Source organism: Oncorhynchus tshawytscha, linkage group LG19 (genome assembly GCF_018296145.1).
Source record: "Oncorhynchus tshawytscha isolate Ot180627B linkage group LG19, Otsh_v2.0, whole genome shotgun sequence".
Classification (NCBI taxonomy): Eukaryota; Metazoa; Chordata; class Actinopteri; order Salmoniformes; family Salmonidae; genus Oncorhynchus; species Oncorhynchus tshawytscha.
The window spans coordinates 15587247-15607606 of NC_056447.1; the positions used below are offsets into that span (position 1 = coordinate 15587247).

Genomic DNA, 20360 nt, shown 5'->3' on the forward strand with positions numbered 1-20360 from the left:
GACAAAAATACTGGTTTGGCCCACCCTTCACCCATATGTCTAATGCCTATGGGAGAGTCCTGATTTGTGTTTTACTCCCCGGGTACCCCTTTTACTTCCAACCCTGCCAAAACCAGAAGCCATGGGAGTCAGGCAGAGCAGCCAAGAAACATTTAGCAATTATCCTCACTTCACTGAGGATAAAGCTCTCATGTTTGTAGGACCTCTTCCTAGTTCTATTTCTGAAGCAAAACGATGATTATGATTATCACCAGGCTGTGGTGGAAATGCCCAGGGTGAAGACGAGAACACCGACTGTAGGCCTTTACATCCCTGCATGCTCATCGATCTGACGGAGGAAGGAGGAACACCCTGACTGTGTGGTAAATATTTTTTGTTTAACCTTTATTTAACCAGGCAAGTCGATTAAATAACACATTTGTATTTACAATGATGGCCTGGCAAGAGGCAAAAGGTCTCCTGTGGGGACAGGGGTAAGACAAAACGGACAACACAGACAGAAGACACTGGCTACAGCACAAATACAACAGCAAACAAACAGTGGATGTGTGTGTGGTGTGTCTGAAGTTTAACAACATGCTTCTTTACATAAGACAATGCAAACTAGTGACATTGGGTAACAACTACGTTTCATCTATTTGACCTTTGAACTCTCCAGGGACACCATGTCCTGGAGTTTTAGTTTGGCTTGAAAGGAATCCCAAGACTGTTGGTGTTATAAAGTGATAAATGATGCTGGCTCATCTCACCAATAGGCGGCGCTATCACCAGTCCTAGCTTGGTAACTATTCTGTGAGCGATATAGTTAGTTGAGTATGGTCTCCATGATAGTAGTGTAAATCAGTTGCTAAGAAATGACAAGTAAAGATTACATCCTGTGTCCTCCAATTATATGTTGGTCTATTCAAGATACTACAATGGGCTGAGTAATGAAGGGAGTTTTTTCCATGCTCTGTTCTAATTTTCAGGACTGTTAGCATAAAACAAGATTGAGATCTGAGATTGTATGTGTTTTAATTTTGAGTGAGAAGAGAGGATAGATAAAATGGCAGTTTTCCCTCAAATGGGCTTAAAAATAATAATGTACCAGTGTTGGAGTCTGCATGTTTCTAGGGATGTCCACCTGACAACACTGTAGCGATCACAATGGTGAGTTGGATGTCTCTGATTGGTGACACAGTGAAGGGCTGTATGATTCACAGAGTCAAGAGCCTTCAGGGATGAGCTCGATGGTTGCACATAAAATCCCCATTGTCCAACAAAGAGAGAAAAGTAAAACGAATTACCTATTTTCTGGCAGCAAAGGTAAAACAAGTTTGGTGCCGGTAATAAAACCCAATACGCAGATTAAGTTTCCTGAAAATGTTCTCTACATGGGTGGTGAAGCTCAACTTCTCAGCCACCCAAACTCCCAGATATTAGTGGAGCTTCGCTACGTCTACATTTATACTAGAATAACATTTTATAGGCTTGTTTTGACTTGGTCTGTAGAATGCCCTTCTAAGGTAGTACTTGGTACATGGTTTTCATAGTATTTAGTATTGAAAAATGCCAGGCATTATGTTTTAGAGGAATTCTGAACAAGCTTAAAATCATACAGATTCTGTTGAATGATGTTAAAAGCTGGATCAGTCAAACTGCTGCCAATGGAATAGAGAACAGTGTCTTCTTCATAAACGTGTACATCAGCTGTCTCAATATGTCTCCCATTGCTCATTACAATGTTTTCACTGAGGAAATGTACGAGTCTGCTGTTAACAAATATATCAACGAATTCGTGAGGGCACTAGAACTGTCTGCAGCACCCAGACTCATCCTAATTGAATCTGTCAAATGTCTACAGTTTGCTGATGATCTGGTGCTTCTCTCCCCAACCAAGGAGGGCCAACAGCAGCAACTAGATCTTCTGAACAGATTATGTCAGACCTGGGCCCTGACAGTAAATCTCAGTAAGACAAAAATAATGGTGTTCCAAAAAAGGTCCAGTTGCCAGAACCACGAATACAAATTCCATCTAGACATAGTTGCCCTACATCACACAAAAAACTGTACATACCTCGGCCTAAACATCAGCGACACAGGTAACTTCCACAAAGCTTTGAACGATCTGACAGACAAGGCAAGAAAGGCCTTCTATGCCATCAAAAGGAACGTAAAATTCGACATACCAAATAGGATCCAGCTAAAAAGAATTGAATCAGTTAGAGAACCCATTGCCCTTGATGGTTGGGAGGTCTGGGGTCTGCTCTCCAACCAAGAATTCACAAAATGGGACAAACACCAAATTGAGACTCTGCATGCAGAATTCTGCCAAAATGTCCTCAGTGTACAACGTAAAACACCAAATTATGCATGCAAAGCAGAATTAGGCCGATATCCACTAACTATCAAAATCCAAGAGCAGTTACATTCTAATACCTGATGATCGTGACTGACCCAAAATGAAGGATATCTAAGACCATGTACAGACTAAGTGAGCATAGCCTTGCTATTGAGAATGGCAGAACTGGCTCTCAAGACAGGCTATGTGCACACTGCCCACAAATTGAGGTGGAAACTGAGCTGCACTTCCTAACCTCCTGTCAAATGTATGGCCATATTAGAGACACACATTTCCCTCAGATTACACCCACCCACAAAGAATTCAAAAACAAATCAAATTTTGATAAACTCCCATATCTATTTGTTGAAATAACAAAGTGTGCAATCACAGCAACAATATTTGTGATCTTTTGCCACAAGAAAAGGGCAACCAGTGAAGAACAAACACCATTGTCAATACAACCCACAGTATAATTATGTTTATTTATTTTCCCTTTCGTACTTTAACTATTTGCATATCCTTACAACACTATTTATAGACATACTATGACATGTGACATGTCTTTATTCTTTTGGAACTTTTTTACATTTTTTATAAAAACATGTATTTCACCTTTAAGGTAGGCCAGTTGAGAACAAGTTCTCATTTACAACTGCCACCTGGCCAAGATAAAGCAAAGCAGTGCGACAAAAACAACAACACAGTTACACACAGTACAGTCACTGTACCTGTACAGTCAACAGTCAATAACACAATTGAAAAATCTATGTACAGCGTGTGCAAATGTAGATGAGTAGGGAGGTAGGCAATAAATAGGCCATAGAGGTGAAATAATTACAATTTAGCATTAACACTGGAGTGATAGATGTGCAGATGATGATGTGCAAGTAGAGATATTGGGGTGCAAAAGAGCAAGAGGATAAGTATCTGAGGTATGAGGATGAGGTAGTTGGGTGTGCTATTTACAGATTGGCTGTACAGGCACAGTGTAAGCTGCTCTGACAGCTGATGCTTAAAGTTAGAGAGGGAGATATAAGACTCCAGCTTCAGAGATTTTTGCAATACATTCCAGTCATTGGCAGCAGAGACCTGGAAGGAAAGGCAACCCAAAGGAGGTGTGGGCTTTGGGGATGACTAGTGAAATAGACCTGCTGGAGCATGTGCTACAGTTGGGTGTTGCTATGGTGACAGTGAGCTGAGATAAGGCGGGGCTTTACCTAGCATAGACTTATAGATGACCTGGAGCCAGTGGGTTTGGCGACGAATATGAAGTGAGGGAAAGCCAACGAGAGCATACAGGTCCTAGTGCTGGGTAGTATATGCGGCTTGGTGACAAAACAGATGGTACCGTGATACTCTACATCCAGTTTGCTGAGAAGAGTGTTGGAGGCTATTTTGTAAATGACATCGCCGAAGTCAAGGATTGGTAGGATAGTCAGTTTTACAAGGGTATGTTTGGCAGCATAAGTGAAGGAGGCTTTGTTGCGAAATAGGAAGCCAATTCTAGATTTAATTTTGGATTGGAGATGCTTAATGTGAGTCTGGAAGGAGAGTTTCCAGTCTAAACAGACACCTAGGTATTTGTAGTTGTCCCCATATTCCAAGTCAGAACCGTCCAGAGTACTGATGCTAGTCGGGCGGGAGGGTGCGGGCAGCAATCAGTTGAAGAGCATGCACTTAGTTTTATTAGCATTTAAAAACTGTTTGGAGGCCATGGAAGGAGTGTTGTAGGGCATTGAAGCTCATTTGGAGGTTTGTTAGCACAGTGTCCAAAGAACGGCCAGATGTATACAGAATGGTGTTGTCTGTGTAGAGGTGGATCAGAGAATCACCAGCAGCAAGAGCGACATCATTGATATATGCAGAGAAAAGAGTCGGCCTGAGAATTGAACCCTGTGGCACCCCTATAGAGACTGCCAGAGGTCCGGACAACAGGCCCTCCTTGTAAGAGTAATGTTTACTGTTAATTTTGTATTGTTAATTTCAATTTAGCTAATTATCTATTTCACTTGCTTTGGCAATGTAAACATACGTTTCCCATGCCAATAAAACCCTTAAATTGAAATTGAATTGAGAGAGAGAGGCAAATCCAGTCGAAAGCTGCTGAGTCACAGTGCTTAGGAGGAGGAACGTCAACATAGAGGCCATCAAATAGCTGCCTCTCTCATACAGAGGGAGGAAAGACTCTCAGGGTTCTATTTTAACATATCTAACACAATGAAAAATCTAAGCGCTGCTGTTAGCACCATAAGTTTGGGGTTGTGTCAGAAATAGTTTAGCTATTGTCACAACCAGAATTATTGGCACAGTAGCTGGCGAAAAAAGGGCTGGGTTTTGATGAATGAACAAGTTGAAGGTTTGTCAAGACTTGACCCCTCACTGGTTCGTCAGAACGTGCGCCATGGCTAGATATGTTTTGCTTCAAGTTGTTTACGTTTTTTATGTATTGTGTTGTCATCAACTCCTCCAATTCGAATTTATAGATACTTTTTTTTATTCAACCTTTATTTAACTAGGTAAGTCAGTTAAGAACAAATTCTTATTTACAATGAATGCCTACCCCGGCCTAACCCGGACGACGCTGGGCCAATTGTACACCGCCCTATAGGACTCCCGATCATGGCCGGTTGTGATACAGCCTGGGATCGATCCAAGGTCTCTAGTGACGCCTCTAGCACTGAGATTCAGTGCCTTAGACCACTGTACAACTTGGGAGCCCAAATAGGCGACAGAAACATATGACAAAATGTAGGCCTATCCCATATTTGCTAAAAATGTTAAATATGTTTTTGAACAGTAATTGCATGGGTTCAATATGAAAATATATTATCAACATAGCATTCACTCTGATATAGGCCTACTATAAAATGCATACATTCTGAGCCATGAACATGCCAAACGTTGTCAATAAGAAAGATTCAATTCAATATTGATAACACCTAAAAAGTTCTAATAAAATTAAACATCTTAGGCTGTCTAAATACAGTTACAGGCACCATAATTGCTCCCCATTGGCAAATAATATTAGGCCTAAGATAATGTAGACTAGGATGTTACGCACATCCAAACTTTTCGCAGGAGCTGGAAAAATGTCCAATGTAAAGAGAATAGGGGAATGTCCACTCACCGTTATACTGCTGCCAAATACACTAAGTGTACAAAACATTAGGAACACCATCCTAATTTAAGATGCACCCCCTTTTGCCCTCTGAACAGTCTCAATTCGTCGGGGCATGAACTCTACAAGGTGTCAAAAGCGCTCCACAGTGATGCTGGTCAATGTTGACTCCAACGCTTCCCACAGCTGTATCAAGTTAGCTGGATGTCCTTTGGGTGGTGGACCATTCTTGATACACATGGGGAAGTGTTGAATATGAGAACCCCAGCAGTGTAGCAGTTCTGACACACTCAAACCTGTGCGCCTGGCACCTAATACCTACCCTTTTCAAAGGCACTTAAAATGTATGTCTTGCCCATTCACCCTGTGAATGGCAGACGTACACAATCCATGTCTTAATTGTCTCAAGACTTACATATCATTTTTTAACCTGTCTCCCCCTATTCATCTACACTGATTGAAGTGGATTTAAGAAGTGACATCAATAGCTTTCTCCTGGATGCACCTGGTCAGTCAATGTAATGGAAAGAGCAGTGTATTTCTAATGTTTTGTATTACTCAGTGTATACAGTGCATTCGGAAAGTATTCAGACCCCTTGACTTTTTCCACATTTTGTTACGTTACAGCCTTATTCTAAAATGTATTAAGTTGTTTTTTGCCCTAATCAATCTACACCCCATAATGACAAAGCAAAAACAGGTTTTTAGAAATGTTTGCAAATTTATTTAAAAAAAATACAAATGAAATATCACATCTACATAAGTATTCAGGCCCTTTAGTAAGTATTTTTTTAAGCAGCTTTGGCAGGGATTATAGTCTTGAGTCTTCTTGGGTATGATGATACAAGCTTGGCACACCTGTATTTGGGGAGTTTTTTTACATTCTTCTCTGCACAGCTACTTTCAGGTCTCTCCAGATATGTTCAATTGGGTTCAAGTCCAGGCTCTGGCTGGGCCACTAAAGGACATTTAGAGACTTGTCCCGAAGCCACTCCTGTGTTGTATTGGTTGTGTGATTAGGGTCGTTGTCCTATTGGAAGGTGAACCTTCACCCCAGTCTGAGTCCTGAGCACTCTGGAGCAGGTTTTCATCAAGGAACTCCCTGATCATCTTTCCCTCAATCCTGACTAGTCTCCTAGTCGCTGCTGCTGAAAAACATCCCAAAAGCATGATGCTGCCACCTCCATACTTCACCGTAGGAATGGTGACAGGTTTCCTCCAGACGTGACACTTGAAATTCAGGACAGAGTTCAATCTTGGTTTCATCAGAACAGAGAATCTTGTTATTCATGGTCTGAGAGTTATTTAGGTGCCTTTTGGCAAATGCCGAGTTGGCTGTCATGTGCCTTTTTACTGAGGAGTGGCTTCCGTCTGGCCACTCTAGCATAAAGGCCTGATTGGTGGAGTGCTGCAGAGATGGTTGTCCTTCTGGAAGGTTCTCCCATCGCCACAGAGGAACTCTGGAGGTCTGTCAGAGTGACCATCGGGTTCTTGGTCACCTCACTGACTCAAGCACTGCAGAAATGTGTTGGTACCCTTCAACAGATCTGTGGGTCGACATAATCCTGTCTCGGAGCTCTACGGCCAATTCCTTTGACCTCATGTCTTGGCTTTTGCTCTGTCATGCACTGTCAACAGTGAGACCTTATATGAACAGGTGTGTGCTTTTCCAAATCATGTCCAATCAATTGAATTTACCACACATGGACTCCAATCAAGTTGTAGAAACATCTCAAGGATGATCAATGGAAACAGGATGCACCTGAGCTCAATTTAGAGTCTCATAGCAAAGGGTCTGAATACTTATGTAAAATAAGGTATTTACGTTTTCATTTTCAATAAATTTGCCAAAATGTCTAAAAAACGTTTTTTGCTTTGTCATTATGGGGTATTGTATGTAGATTGATGAGGAATAACATGTATTTAATACATTTTAGAATAAGGCTGTAACGTAACAAAATGTGGGAAATGGGAAGGGGTCTGAATACTTTCCGAATGCAATGTATATAGCTATAGTTTACCATTGATATGGCCAGTAGTGACTATGCCATGTGAAAGGTACACAAAGAAACAGGCAAATATACCCAACAAGTATATTCGGCACCATTGACAGCGATCGGAATGTCTGTAATTTAACAGTTAGGTCCAACAGAGGAAAAGAATTGTGGAGGATGCATAATAATACAAATATATATTTACAATAAGCTGATTTTTTTAATAACGTTATGTTCCTGAACAGGCTTCCTACAATCACTGATACCTTTCATGCAAATGGGCATCAGACATAATGAGCCCAAATGTTTCACAGAAGCTGGACAAAAAATAATGTCCAATATAAATAAAAACGGGAAAGTCTGTTTTGCTGCTCATGATATTTTAATGAAACCTTGGTGATCCTCGACTGGAAAAAATAAATGCCATAACCAATTGCGTTACCACTAAGACCAGCTTTTGGTCAGTCTTAAATATCCCTAGATGCGCTCACTAAAATTGTCATATTGGTGCACGTTTTGTACACATCTCAAATATTTCTACACCTACCACCTCAGTGCAAACCAGGTGATGTTAGACAGGTAAATTACCGAACCTGGCGTAAGAGCTGGAAAATGCCAGTGCGGCAGTTTTTACATGCCGAAATTGCAAACTAACATGCATTTGACACTTGAGCCTCCTTATCTCCAGCTGAAAATAGAGCCCTTACTCTCTCTGTCTCTCTCTTTCTCCATCTCTCTTCTTTCCTTCCCCCTGTCTCTCCTTTCTCTCCTCTCTATTCCTGTCCCTCTCCCTCTTTCTAGCTAGCCCATCTCTCCTTCTCCTTCTCCCTCTCTCTTCCTTCCTTCCCCTCTCGATCTACTCTGTTTCTCTCTCAGTCTCTCTTCCTTTCTCTACTCTCTATTCCTTTCTCCCCCTCTTTCTAGCTTGCTCAACCTCTCTCTCTCCCTCATCCTTTTACTCAATCGCTCCCCCTCTCTCTTTTCGCTCTCCATCTTTCTGTCTACTCTCTCTCATTGACTCTTCAATGAAATGGAAATTCCCCCAGCAACGCTGCAACAGCAGCAGCAGCACTGAAACAAAATATCTTCAAATGCAGGAAGTTGACTAGGAGTCCTAATCGTTGGGGAAAGGATAGAGGAGAGGAGGGGTTGCGCTAAGGCTTGACGCACGCATAGAGAAACAGGGGAGAGTATGAAAAGAACAAAAGAAGATATGAGAAGGAAAAAGCAGCACCCAACGTTTAATCGTTAACCCCCTGACTGAACACTGACTGAACACAGGGATCTGGGGACAGTACTCATAAAGCGTCTCAGAGTAGGAGTGCTGGTTTAGGATCAGTTTTTCCGTTTAGATGACAATGAATGAGATAAGGAAAGAGGAGACATGATCCTAAATCTGCACTCATACTCTGCTTGATACATACAGCCATTGGTGTAGGTGAATATCTCCAAAGTGCTCAGGAATGAGGTCAACACATATTTTCTCTCTTTCGTTTTGCTGTTACTTAGCTAGCAGAGGGCAATACGTTGAAGATTTAGGGAAGTGATTAAAAGAGCTGGGAGTGCAATCTAGGATCAGGTCCCACCTCTTATTCATTATGATTTAAAAGGCAAAACGGATCCTAGATCAGCACTCCTTCTCGAGAAACGTTATGTCCAATATGGCCATGGAGGAGTATTCCAGTTCATGTTGGGGATAAAAAACCTTGATGAAGCGGCATTGAGGGAGTCGCTACTGAGCTTGTGTAAAGCATTATAGGAAATGTAATGGATGTAATGTGTGTCATGTTCTCAGTCACTTAAATGTTAAGACAACTACGCAACTGGGCAATTGCACAGTAACAGAATGATGCTCAGAAAAGTCTCAGCATAATTTTGTTAGAGTGGAAATGCCCAACTGCAACCACTGATAAGGGATTCCTTTCCAGTCCTGTCTGTGGCCTGGTCTAGCAGTTAGGGCCACTGCCTTCAGCGTGCACATAAAGGCCATGTTGGCGTGGGTTCAATTCTGGCCCAACCCCTTATGGCACAAAAAAATGCAATCTCCAGATTGACTTGATAGTAGTTAGACATTTCAAATATTGTAACGGTTCTCTTGTGGTGAAGGAGGGGAGGACCAAAACGCAGCGTGGTGGTTATTCATGTTTCTTTAATGAAGACGCTATAAATGAATAAACTAACGAAAACAATAAACGTGAGAACTCAAAACAGCCCTATCTGGTGCAAAACACAAAGACAGGAACAATCACCCACAAACACACAGTGAAACCCAGGCTACCTAAATATGGTTCCCAATCAGAGACAATGACTAACACCTGCCTCTGATTGAGAACCATATCAGGCCAGACATAGAAATAGACAAACAAGACATGCAACATAGAATGCCCACTCAGATCACACCCTGACCAACCAAAACATAGAAACATACAAAGCAAACTATGGTCAGGGTGTGACAGTACCCCCAAGTTGCGGACTCCGGCCGCAAAACCTGAACCTATCGGGGAGGGTCTGGGTGGGCATCTGTCCGCGGTGGCGGCTCTGGTGCTGGACGTGGCCCCCACTTCACCGTAGTCTTAGTCCCCCACCTTGTCCGCTTCCGTGGCCTCTTAGCCACGGCGACCCTACTTAATGACCCCACTGGACTGAGGGGCAGCTCGGGACAGAGGGACAGCTGCTCGGGACATAGGGACAGCTGCTCGGGACAGAGGGACAGCTGCTCGGGACAGAGGGGCAGCTGCTCGGGACAGAGGGGCAGCTGCTCGGGACAGAGGGGCGGAAGCTCAGGGCTGAGGGGCTCTGGCGCCTCTGGGCTGAGGGGCTCTGGCGCCTCTGGGCTGAGTGGCGGCCCCTGGCTGACTGGCGGCACTGGCGGCCCCTGACTGACTGGCGGCACTGGCGGCCCTGGCTGACTGGCGGCACTGGCGGCCCCTGGCTGACTGGCGGCACTGGCGGCGCTGGGCAGACTGGCGGCACTGGCGGCACTGGGCAGACGGGCGGCACTGGCGGCGCTGGGCAGACGGGTGGCTCAGGCGGCGCTGGGCAGACGAGTGGCTCAGGCGGCGCTGGGCAGACGGGAGGCTCAGATGGTGCTGGGCAGACGGGAAGCCCAGATGGCGCTGGGCAGACGGGAAGCTCCGGCAACGCTGGAGAGGAAGGCTCTGGCAGCGCTGGACTGAGTAGCTCTCGTAACGCCGAACAGGCGGGAGACTCCGGTTGCGCTGGAGAAGCGGGAGACTCCGGCAGCGCTGGAGAGGCGAGGCGCACTGTAGGCCTGATGCGTGGTGCTGGCACTGGTGGTACTGGGCCGAGGACACGCACAGGAAGCCTGGTGCGGGGAGCTGCTACCGGAGGGCTGGGGTGTGGAGGTGGTACTGGATAGACCGGACCGTGCAGCCGCACTGGAGCTCTTGAGCACCGAGCCTGCCCAACCTTACCCGGTGGAATGGTCCCGGTCGCCCTGCCAGTGCGGCGAGGTGGAATAGCCCGCACTGGGCTATGCAGGCGAACCGGGGACACCGTGCGCAAGGCTGGTGCCATGTAAGCCGGCCCAAGGAGACGCACTGGAGACCAGCTGCGTAGAACCGGCTTCATGGCACTTGGCTCAATGCTCACTCTAGCCCGGCCGATACGTGGAGCTGGAATGTACCGCACCGGGCTATGCACCCGCACTGGGGACACCGTGCGCTTCACAGCATAACACGGTGCCTGTCTGGTCTCTCTAGCCCCCCTGTAAGCACAGGGAGTTTGCGCAGGTCTCCTACCTGGCATAGCCATACTCCCTGTGAGCCCCCCCCAAGAAATTTTTGGGGCTGACTCTCGGGCTTCCGTCCGCACCGCCGTGCTTGCTTCGCCAACTCCATTCTCCGATAACCTTCCGCGCACTGCTCCATCGAATCCCAGGCGGGCTCCGGCACTCTCCCTGGGTCGACCGCCCACCTGTCTATCTCCTCCCAAGAAGTATAGTCCATACTCTTGCAGTCCAAACCGTACTCCCATGTCCATTCCTCTTTGCGTTGCTGTTGCCCGTTACCACGCCGCTTGGTCCTGTTGTGGTGGGTGATTCTGTCCTTGTGTTTTCACCAGATAGGGCTGTTTTGAGTTCTCACATTTCATTGTTTTGTAGTTTATTCATGTATAGTTTTCCTTTATTAAACAAACATGAATCATCATCACGCCGCATTTTGGTCCGCCTCTCCTTCAACTAAAGAGAACCGTTACAAATATGGCCAGTGCAGGGTAATTTCTTATGTTTCTTGATAAGATATCCAAAAGTGTCTGGCATGGTCATAACATAAATAGTAAACAAATAAAATAACAGTACACCTAAGTTAGTTTCCTTTCATATATTGTGTGGGGTAAAGTGCCACAGTAGATTTGCCGTGTCAAACAAGGAAATACTTTATTTCTATTGTACAGAATGCTTGTAAAATAAATAAATCGCCCTTAGTCTGTTCAAAAAGGACTTAATTGTTCAGATGACAATACCAACCAGAGGGCGAACATATCTTGAAAGACTTTGGTTGCAAGCAGGACTAAGGCAAAGAGGAAGAGACCAAGCGAGATGGCTCACTCCCGCCAACATAAGCCAAACGTGTTTAATATGCAGACCGAAGCTTGTCGTATGCTTTACTGCTTTTGGGACGACTCCCATTGTTAGGGCGGAGACATGAGCATCTCGTCATTATTTACAGATCTCTGACTAAAGTAACACCGGCATCATCTTTTGCAATAGATATCAGCTGTGTGGGCGAATTTAGCGCATCTAGATGGTTTAACGAGACCTCAGTTGATGATGATCTTGTGCCATCGATGGTTGCAATAGGCCTCTTGTTATTTGATTATATTCCTATAGGCTACATCTTGTCACATAACGAAATGTGTGAAACGCAATAATCTACTGTTTGAGTTTCCATGGCTAAATTGATGAGCTGATTTGGGCCATCAGATGATTAATTAACCTACTATAGAAATATCAGTTTCCTCAAGTGTGGATGCTCGCCCACGTTTTGTAGTCATCAAATCAAATCAAATAAATGTTATTTGTCACGTGTGCCAAATACAATCGGTGTGTGAAAATCAGTGAAATGCTAACTTAGAAGCCCTTAACCAACAACACAGAAAATACAAAAAAAGTAAGAGATAAGAAAAACAAATAATTAAGGAGCAGCAGCGGGCTATAAACAGGGGGTACCGGTTCAGAGACAACGTGTCAATGTGTGGGGGCACCAGTGCCAAGTTAATTGAGGTAATTATGTACATGCAGAGAGTTATTAAGAATAACAGCGAGTTATTAAGAATAACAGAAAAACCTGGCTAAAGCGCAGAGCTGCCGCTTTCAAGGAGCAGAACTCTAACCCGGAAGCTTATAAGAAATCCCACTATGCCCTCAGACGGACCATCAAACAGGCAAAGCATCAATACAGGTCTAATATCGAATCATACCACACTGGCTCCGACGCTCGTCGGCTGTGGCAGGGTTGCAAACTATTACAGACTACAAAGGGAAGTACAACCGAGAGCTGCCCAGTGACATGAGCCTACCAGACGAGCTAAATAACTTCTATGCTTGCTTCAAGGCAAGTAATTGAAACATGCATGAGAGCATCAGCTGGTCCGTATGACTGTGTGATCACGCTCTCTGCAGCCGATGTGAGTAAGACTTTTAAACAGGTCAAAATTCACAAGGCCGCAGGTCCAGATGGATTACCAGGACGTGTACTCCGAGCATGCTGACCAACTGGAAAGTGTCTTCACTGACATTTTCAAGCTCTCCCTGTCTGAGTCTGTAATACCAACATGTTTCAAGCAGACCACCATAGTCCCTGTAAGATACAGTAAGGTAACCTGCCTAAATGACTACCGACCCGTTGCACTCATGTCTGTAGCCATGAAATGCTTTGAAAGGCTGGTCATGGCTCACATCAATACCATATACCACTCCAATTTGCATACCGCACCAACAGATCCACAGATTATGCAATCTCTATTGCATTCCACACTGTCCTTTCCCACCTGGACAAAAGGAACACCTATGTGAGAATACTATTCATTGATTGCAGCTCAGCGTTCAACACCATAGTGCCCTCAAAGCTCATCACTGAGCTAAGGACCCTGGGTCTAAACACCTCCTTCTACAACTGGATCCTCGACTTCCTGATGGGCCGCCCCCAGGTGGTAAGGGTAGGGAACAAAACATGCGCCACGCTGATCCTCAACACAGGGTGCCCTCAGGGGTGCATGCTCAGTCCCCTCTTGTACTCCCTGTTCAATCATGACTGCACGGCCAGGCACAACTCCAACACCATCATTAAGTTTGCTGATCACACAACAGTGGTAGGCCTGATCACCGACAATGATGAGACAGCCTATAGGGAGGAGGTCAGAGACCTGACCGTGTGGTGCAAGGACAATAACCTCTCCCTCAACGTGATCAAGACAAAGGAGATGATTGTGGACTACAGGAAAAGGAGAACCGAGCACGCCCCCATTCTCATCGACGGGGCTGTAGTAGAGCAGGTCGAGAGCTTCAAGTTCCTTGGTGTCCACATCCCCAACAAACTAACATGGTCCAAGCACACCAAGACAATCGTGAAGAGGGCAGGACAAAACCTATTCCCCATCAGGAGACTGAAAAGATTTGGCATGGGTCCTCAGATCCTCAAAATGTTTTACAGCTGCACCATCGAGAGCATCCTGACAGGTTGCATCACTGCCTACTATGGCAACTGCTCGGCACTACAGAGGGTAGTGCATATGGCCCGGTACATCACCGGGCCAAGCTTCCTGCCATCCAGGACCTCTATACCAGGCGGTGTCAGAGGAAGGCCCTAAAAATTGTCAATGACTCCAGCCACCCTAGTCATAGACTGTTCTCTCTTCTACCGCACGGCAAGCAGTATCGGAGCGCCAAGTCTAGATCCAAGTGATTTCTAAACAGCTTCTACCCTCAAGCCATAAGACTCCTGAACAGCTAATCAAATGGCTACCCAGACTATTTGTCCCCCCCTCCCCGCTGCTGCTACTCTCTGTTATTATCTATGCATACAGTGCCTTGCGAAAGTATTCGGCCCCCTTGAACTTTGCGACCTTTTGCCACATTTCAGGCTTCAAACATAAAGATATAAAACTGTATTTTTTTGTGAAGAATCAACAACAAGTTGATGACAAGTTGAACAAAATAATTTTCCACGCCCAATTTTTCAGTTTTTGATTTGTTAAAAAAGTTTGAAATATCCAATAAATGTCGTTCCACTTCATGATTGTGTCCCACTTGTTGTTGATTCTTCACAAAAAAATACAGTTTTATATCTTTATGTTTGAAGCCTGAAATGTGGCAAAAGGTCGCAAAGTTCAAGGAGGCCGAATACTTTCGCAAGGCACTCTAGCTATTTTAATAACCTTACCTGCATGTACATAATTACCTCAATGACCTCGACACCAGTGCCCCCGCACATTGACATATTGATTCTGAACCGGTACCCCCTCTATATAGTCCCGCTTTTGTTATTTACTGCTGCTCCTTAATTATTTGTTTTTATTATCTCTTCTTTTTGGGGGGTATTTTCTTAAAACTGCATTGTTGGTTAAGGGCTTGTAAGTAAGGATTTCACTGTAGGATCTACACCTGTTGTATTCGGCACATGTGACAAATAACAATTTGATTTGAAATTATACACATTTTTTAGTTAATGTGAGAAAACCACTCTGGAGAAAGGCGGAACAGCTCCTCCGGATGTGAACATAAAAAAATAAAAAACATTTTAAATTCACTGTCTAGTGATATGAAGATCAATTTCAAAGTAGAGAAGTGTAGGCAAGAGATAATAAAGAAATATTATGTCATTGTTGACAAAGATGGAATATGTAATCTGTCTGATATATAAAACGCTTGGGGAAAAATACAGGGAATGTCTAACTCGTTGAAAAAAACAATATGGTCTTTAACTGTATTAGCCGAAGTAAGGAAGAGGGATGAGAAATTCTGTCTTGATATCCGTGATAGAACATTGCAGAGAGATAAAGAACGTTTCAGGGCTCTTGGTGAACAGATCAAATCCTTAAAATAAGAAATTCAACAATTACAGGCAAGGATCATAAAAACAGACTTGGCCCCCACCTGAGTTGCGCAAGGATGATCGGGTTTCAAGCATCTGGCTTGACTGGCTTTGAGTTAATAGATACTGAAAGCGGTGACAAATGATGTCTTAAGCCAACCAGAACACAGGCTGTAAAAGGTAGTAAAGACAAACCCCCGGTGACAGTAATCACACATAAATCAGCATCTCCAAAACAGTTGGATGAATGGTCAAAACCTTTGCAGCATCCACGAGATGTGGGTATGAAGACTTGGGACCATTTGACCATTTAAGAAACTCTACAATCTACATCCTTATGATGGGTTCCAGTTATTAGCCTTTGTTTTGAACAACCGTGAACACGGCATACTTAAAGAAAGATTTTATATAGCTGTGGGTGGTGAAGAGCAATATGTGGCCGATGGATGGAGAACCATACATGGTTTCCTTAAGGTTCTGACCACCCATTAGGGAGAGAGAACAAAATGTGTTCAAAAACCGAAAGAACCGTTTGTTGAATTTGAAATAAGGTTTAGCGCAGAGGTGCTTAGACACAGTGGGATACCCGACGTGGAAGATGAAGCAGCACTCAATCACCCATCAGCTGATGCAATCCATACACAAGGATCTGCGAAAAACTTTTGTTTACACAACTACTGATTGGGAGAGACAAAACTACGGTGACATCATCGTCAGGTTGTCACAACTGGACAGAAGCATCAATAATCATAATAAACGGGCTGATATCAGAGTTGTGCAGGTTCCAAGTGTAATCAACCACATTATTCATTCAGCAGAAGAGAGACCTGGTGAATGTCATTATTTTGTGATTTCTGGTCACTGGCAACAAGCCATTCGGAAAAGAAAACGTGTCCTTATGAGGAATGGCCAGGAGAAGCAGGGTACGTCTAAGGGAGAATGGAAACAGGACAACAGCCCCAACGACACAATGCTGATGCAGAAATTTAAGAAGCTCTCTCCAGCACAGCAGCAGTTTGTTGGATGCTATGGCGGGAAACTAACAGACCGCCTCTTATGTCCCATCTCAGCTGGTGGATGGAATATATGTGAACATGATGGTTAACAACGTTGCAGTCATTTTTTTGTTGATACGGGTGCTGAATCCATTATGCAAAACACATGTTCTCAGTACACAGGCAAGAAGAACCATCATCAATTTCAGTTGGTCAAATGAAGATTGAGGCAGGGCTGTGGATAGGCTCATTTGAACAACCTATTTTAGGCCTTGATGTTATTATGCAACTTGCCTCAACATTGAACATGTCTGAAGGGAAGGTGACGTGGCAAATTAGACAACTGCAGGGATCTACAGTTCATCCTCTTTGGCCTATGATGAAAAATGTGTGTGGAACTTTGGATATGGAACCAGTGTGCTTGACAGGTGTTGCCCCACCTTGCACAAGACAATATATCATTAGAAAGGAAGCAATGGCTGCTACTAAAGTAGTGATTAAAGATCTATGGGACATGGGTATAGTTGAAAAGACACATTCTGCCAACATGCTGTTCATACAACATGCTGTTCATTTTGAATCGAGGTGCACAGGTCATAGTTGCTCATTGGAACAAATGGTCAACTGTGTTGGAGGCTCCTAACATCATCATACAACGTGGCACACCATGTAATCCAGCTACTCTGATGCTTCCTCCAGATACCACATTACTTGAACACGACTGTTGTGAGTCGGTTTTGGATCAGCTCTCTGATGGGTTTATTAAGAGTCATCCTTTGGAAAACCCTGAGTTTATCTTATTCCCAGGTGGTTCAAGCATTGTGGAGGGGTGTGTGAGGAAGGCAGGCTGGGCAGTTACTACAATGGACAATGTGATAGTGACAGGCATGTTACCCTGCAGGAACATCAGCACAAGTGGCGGATGTGGTGCCTTTGACAGAAGCATGCAAACAGGATGAAGGAAAAACAGCTAATATCTACATAGACTCAAGGTATGCTTTTGGCGTTATCCATGACTTTGGAGAAATATGGGAAAATAGAGGTTTCATGACACCACTGGGAGCTCCTGTGAAGAATGGACCGGAGGTGATGGCTCAACTGAATGCTCCCCAGTTAACTGGACAAGTTGCAATTTTGAAGATGAAAGCACATGGAAAAATCATGGACAGACAAGTAAAAGAGGCGTGGAGAATAACTCCTGAGGGGGGACTTGACGTAGTGCCAGGACAGTAGGTGATAATTGTTTTACTATGTACTAGAGACATTAGGGCCAAAATGGGAAGGTCCTTATCAAGTTTTGCTCATAACGAGGTCAGCAGTAAAAGTCCAGGGAAAATCACGATGGATACATGTCACTCATTGCAAAGTTGTCAATTTTGATGACAAAGCGGAGCCTGGAGAATAAAGACCTGATTGATTAGCAATCGGGGGCCAATCTGAGGTGAAGAAGCATAGTAAGATGATCAGAACCTGATGAGCTTCTATGTTGTACACCGCAGTCATCATATTAGGGCTATCTAGGTGAAATGTCCAACTTTTTCCTGCAAATTGGGACATGCTTAGGGAAATCTGTGAAATATAAATTTCTCTTCAAACCAAGACATGTTACTTTCATTTTTTTGTTTCCTTCATTACAGGTTATGATAATCTACAGTCTGAAGTTGCAGTAATATCCCTTGACCCAAGGACTGTACCTGAAACGATACAAGACCACCGGTGAAGTGTTCATTACAGAAGTCCTTATCAACCAGTGGAATGGAAGAAAAATTCCTCACTACAGACAGACTGTCAGAACATAATTTCTAATAGTTATCTATGTGGGACTGATACCAGTGTGGAAGAGCTGGTCACTTTTAAAGGACTTGGTGAATGACTACCTTGCCAATAGGGTGATTGAATAGTATTGCCTTGTAGACAATTATTTATTTTGTGAGTTTCCTCCTAATACAGGATGTGGTAGGTATCGCAAGGGATATCATCATTACACCTGCTAATGTAGGTTAACTGCCTTGTTCAGGGGCAAAATTACAGATTTTACCTTCTCAGTTTGGGGATTTGATCCAGCAACCTTTCAGTTACTGACTCAACACTCCAACCATGAGGCTACCAGCCAACCCAACCAACTTATTGGTAATGTTTTTTAAACTGTCTATTGTTTCATGTTTTCTAAGTATATTTATTTTTTAAATGGTCTAGGGGGAGTTTAAGATTTTTTTGAAGATAAATACACAATGCAGAAGCTGAAGGTCAAGAGGACTAAAAGTCAATGGAGTACTAACGATCAATGGAAATCTTTTTTTTTTTTGTAATATGAAATGAAAGATCAATGGGTCAGAGACATGGGATGAATTTGTCTATACATTGAGTATTAAAGGCTGAAATAGGATACTTGTTATTTGGCAAGGATACTTGTTTTATTGCAAGGAATTCTAATTGGTCAACCATAGGCTAGGGTTGGGTTATAAAACTACATCCTGTACCTTTGTGCTGTGAAGAGAATCACTGAGGACAGGGGAGAATGAACATCTTCTACCTCTTTCTATGATTTGTCCTCTTTGAATAAACCTATTTTTCTCCCCCTGATTTGTCTTGGGGTCTGTGTTATTGAAGAGTAACATTGACTTAATGTCTATCAATGTGCACAATTTCATAAAAAGGTGTATGGTACTCGAGACAATGAAATAATTTTCCAATTGCAATAGCATTAATGAAAATGTATTTCATAATATAATTTCAAGTACATGTGATGGGAAATGCTTACTAAAAATATTTACACCAAGTCCGATCTTTAATTTTTCACTCAGAATGAACAGGTAAGTGTTACAACAGTCAAACAACCAATATTGAAATGTCACCATCAATCATGTTACTAGTATGCAAATCAGACACATTTCAACATGGATTAAATTGATGTCTAAAAATGATTTATGTACATTTTTGCTAACCCTAACCCGTTTAACCTACTCCTCGTAACTTGCTATGTTAATTTTCCTAACCTGCAACGAAAAGTATTATTATTATTTTTTACAAAAGCTGTATCCCTTCTAGACAAAACCAGATTTAGATTCCATTCTCCTTCTCTTCCGAACCTCTCTTTTCCACTCTGAAGGGTATTTTCATTTCTTGGCTGGTCCATTCTCCTCCCCCCTCGGTTGTGCCGCTGCAAGCTGTAAATAAGACAGACAAAAAAAAATCTAGATTTCTATATAACACAAAAAGCTTATTTAGATGATACACTGATTATTTGACAAACGTGCTTATACTTTGTCATAAAAACAGAATGACATTTACACACACACAGACAGAGAGAGAGAGTGAGAGCAATGTGTGGGAAAATGCTACAGTGGACTGACCCATTGATCTAGCTAACGTTAGCTAGCTACATGGTTGACACTGCAGCTATTTCCACACACATCTGATTAATCTATTAATTCTTTATGCCAATGACAAATTGGCTAGTTGGGCAACAAACAGAGATTATATGGAGAGCTAAAAACAGTAAACATTATCTCTCAGATTCTGGGTTAGCCAAAGCTAGCTAACTAGCCATTTGATTTGCACTTGTCCTCAAAACACGATAACAACATAATTATATTTTGGAAATACTTTTATTTCTCCAGTCATATATAATATTACAAAGGCAGAAGGTAATTAAAGTGTGACTTACCTCTGATTGCGTCTTGCTAAGAAGCCAAGAACAAAAGATATGAGCTTCACTTCAAAAGTCATGGTGGAGATAAAACTGGATTTGACGGACAACTTAGAGAGCCAATGGACTTAAAGAGTTTTGATGACAAGTTATTTTGAATACATTTGATTGGTTAAGGGGTTGCAAAATGTAATACAAACCTAAGGGGAACCAATAGTATCATGTAA

At 43.2% G+C, this 20360-nt stretch overlaps 1 protein-coding gene and 1 long non-coding RNA gene across 2 annotated transcripts in view; both read right to left on the reverse strand.

Moving 5' to 3' along the window:
- brsk2a (BR serine/threonine kinase 2a) overlaps positions 1–20360 on the reverse strand; it is a 512190-nt gene that overhangs the window by 248018 nt on the left and 243812 nt on the right. The window lies entirely within an intron of this gene.
- LOC112218401 lies at positions 19254–20237 on the reverse strand. The gene is made up of 2 exons (XR_002948618.1): positions 20152–20237; positions 19254–19651 (listed from the first exon to the last, which is right to left on the reverse strand). It is a non-coding gene; the product is annotated as an uncharacterized LOC112218401 (long non-coding RNA).